The following is a 3,942-nucleotide window of genomic DNA, read 5'->3' on the forward strand; positions in this document are numbered from 1 at the left end:
ACATTTTTGTTTAAATTTTTGAAAACTTTTATTTTCCACTTTTAAATTTAATTGAAGTTTGAATTAGGAGTTTGAAAAGGAATGTGATTCAAATGTGATCAAGCCCTGTTTAGCAACATGATTAGCTTAATCACAGGGAGTTACTGTAGCAAGATTCTCGGGGTGTTACATCGGTCGTCGGTCTTGAAAACTGGTTCAACAAATCTTTCCATCTTCGATCTTGAGGATCGCCGAAGTGAATCCGAAGAGTTTACATGTCTGGTATCCAAGGAGCCCCTTTAAGTTTCTGGCCATTATCAACGCCTTGTTATTTTTATGCCACACCTCGGGTTTGAAGTTGTTCCCGGGTGGCAGTGTCCTCTTGTGTCCGAGCTCCAACGCCGAACGGCATTCGAGGTATCTGTTGCAGCCGAGCACCAACGCCGGTCTGTATCCGAGATCCAACGCTGGAATGTATCCGAGCTCCAATGCCGGACGGTATCCGAAGAGAATTGTTATAGTCAAGCTTCAACGCCGAACTGCATCCGAGCTCCAGCGCCGGACTGTATCTGAGCTCCAACGCCGGACTATGTCCAAGCTCCAACGCCGGACTATGTCTGAGGTGTCATAGATGACCTTGGTTCAAAAAGTGTTTAGCCGAGCTTAATGCCGGAAATGCCCTCTAAGGAGCCAGCCACTTGCATCCGAGCTATATGCCGAACTGCTTCCGAGGTGGCCCAACACCTCGGTCATGGGCTGATTGTTTGCGGATTTTATTTCCGATGCGTATAAATTTATTTGCTGACGAGATGTATTGCCAGTAGCCCTCAAGGTGTCTATCGGCCTAAAATCCGAGATACACCTGAAGGAAAACATAAAACTGCTGATCCTGGTAGCCCCTGAGACCCAGGTCATGAAATCGGCCTGAGGATCAACTCCTAGCTCGGCAGCATACATAGGAATAGAAACGCAGTGTAATATATTAGAGGTAATAGTGATCGACGGACGGGCCCTTGAGAGAGGGTCGTGGGAAGTCGCCGTGATATATCAGCTTGATGCCGGATAAGTCCCATATGGTACTTATTGTCGTCCGAAGACGCGCTTGTCCATAGTTCGGTTATGCCGAACACTGAGCACTTTGAATTTTCTGCATTGAATAGACAATGCAGTAGCCCCTGAGACACTGGTCGGGTGGCAACACCAGATTAGGGGATCGATGTGCCCCTTTAATATTTGTAAATAATGAGCGCAAAGCCGAGTAGCCCCCGAGCCTTAATGTGGGCACGGGTGGCCGAATTAAGGATCGATATCCAGAGTAAAATCACAGATTATGTGTAATGATTCTATGTATCCAAGTACTTTACATCATTATTTTGACTCCATTGCGACCGTTTATCAGTTGAAAGTGGCCCATCGTCGGCTTCTACCCCTTTGTAGATACTACGCAGGGTGTTTCCGCAATAACAAGAGAACCCTTAGCCGACGTCTCGGTGCCCGAAGGCGGTTGTGTTAGCGGAAATGAGGCAATCAGATATGCGGGCTTTATAACTTTCGCTTAGTCATAGGAGCTTTAAACTGGGGAAGCTAGCGATGGGGCCCCGGTTAGTGTTCGGCGACATCCGCGGTCAAGCCGTAAACACTTCGGCCAATGTTATGAACGGCCCATCATTTAACATAGTCATCGGATCGCTGACCAGTTTACACTTATTGTGATAGTCAGTTTTTGGCTTTCTCCACTGAGGTACTTAACCATGCGAGCTGGAAGCACAATCGCATTGGTTCTCCCTTTGCACACCTAGCCGAACAAAGCGGAACGTAGGAGGCAAGCACAGGAGCCGGGCAACCCAACTATTGACCAAAGACACAATTCGAGACCAATGCATATATAGTAGTGTCCGAGAATGTTTTTGCCGAATCTCTAAAGGTGTCCGGCGCTGCACTGCGAGACTTATGCTGGAAACACACAAATAGTTTAGAAGTGCCATAAGCTTGGAAAACCAAAAAACGTCAGTAAAAACTTGATGTCCGAACAAGATCAAGTGTTCGGTGCCAATTGGTCTTAGAAAAAAAAGTGCTTATGTCGTGCTTTAATATGACACATCCTATCTCAAGACTTCAAGCGGGTCAGCCTACGGCCTCAACCTCCTATCCCTAAGGCGGGGTACTTCTCGTTAGGCCAATTTAGCAAACTAAACTCTAGCGGCTTTGAGAGAGAAATTAGGCTCCCCGGCTATTGACCACACACTCGCGTCGAAAAAGGAGTGATAGAAAAAGACTTTTCAACGACTAGGAAGAAATCATTTATTATAAAACGGCTCATATAAATTTAAGAGCCCCCAAGTGACTTGGGTAAAAGAATTTTTATGTATAATGATAGTATGTACCGAAGTATTTGTATCATATTTGTGTTCACCCGAACTTTAAATGCGTCTTAACCGACCGTCGGCTTCTCCCTCTTTGGTCAAGGACCGAAAAGTGTTATGTACTCCACCTGTCGAGAATATCAACGGTGTTTCCGATAACCAGGCAATCAGGCTATAAGGCTGTAACAGACAAAGCGCGCTCAGGGAACTTATGCTATATTACTGACAAAGTGTAAGAAGCATCTTCGAAGAAAATAGTACCCCCACCGATACCTTTCTTCGGTGCTCATTGTTACTATGAGACTTGTGTAATAGATTTTTTGTACTCATGAGTTCCGTTGTGTGCCGACCATAATTGAAAACAATAAGAGCGCTAGCTTTCGGCTTCACCCATTCTGAGGTCCGGCTCAGATGACCCGATCGTGACAATCCCAGAGGTGCTCCCTTTACACCCTAGCCAAACAATCGGGAACGTAGGGGTAAACACAGGAGCGAGGCAACCCAGCTTGCAAATCGCTTAAGTCAACATGGTGCAACAAGGAACCAAGCCGTACAAGTATAATCATTTGCAAGAGGAGAGGTTTCATAATGGAAGCCCCTAAGTAAACGGGGTATGTGAGTTTGTGTGTCACAAACAAAGTTTTGACACGGGTTTTTTTTTCACAAACAACTTTTTGCCAAAAAGTATAATGCTTGGTCGAACCGAACAAAATTTAAAACTGAAATTTTTTTAGCATGAAAGCGGCTTAGCTGGGTAATGTGCTCGGTGTTGATGACGCGGTCCGAGGTTGATGTGGGACAAGGTTCCAGTCCCCAAGCCAGTCCCGAGGAGGGGGAGCGAAGATCTCGGCACTCCGAAGTGGCGACATAGTACGGCCAGTGCGGCGAGGCGGAACCCCCAGTCCGACCGAGGCGACGGAGCAGGCCGACAGTATGACACCGAACTCCCGGGCGTGGGTTAATGAAGTGATGGCGAAATCCCCGGTCCAGCCGAGGTGACGTGGTACGTCGGTACGCTGAGGTGATAGAGCTACCCAAGCCAGATCATTTACCTATGCACAGAAAATAGTGCAAGCCAGAGATAATATTAATAAAAAAATTGTTGTGTAATTAATAATTTATGCAAAGTGAGTAATAAAAGAAACTTGGCCCGTGTGCCGAACACTCGATGAGGTAGAGCTCTCTCAACTATGTCGAAGTCCCCGAGGCAACCGAACATGTCGGTATGGCAATTTGACCAACAAGATGATCACGCGAGCCGATTTATGCCGATTGGGACGACGGCGTCGGCTTGCCGAAGTGACCGCGTGACGCAGTCGAAGCTGATTACAGGGACACGCGTTGACGCGATGCAATGACTTGGTCGACGCAGGCGGGACGACGACATCGGCTTGCCGAGGTGTTGGCGCGGCCCAACCTAAATAGATTGCCTGCACGCACAACATAGTGCAACCAAGAAATAATAATAATGAAAAAAGGTGCATAATTAATTTATGCAAAGTAAAAAAAAGGTTTGGTAAATATGGCCTGAGCGTTGAGGCTAGCTCGATGGTATGATGGCGTTGTGGCGCGGCGATGTCGACACAGGTCGGCCCACCTC

This window comes from Aegilops tauschii, chromosome 5 (assembly GCF_002575655.3).
Source record: "Aegilops tauschii subsp. strangulata cultivar AL8/78 chromosome 5, Aet v6.0, whole genome shotgun sequence".
NCBI lineage: Eukaryota > Viridiplantae > Streptophyta > Magnoliopsida > Poales > Poaceae > Aegilops > Aegilops tauschii.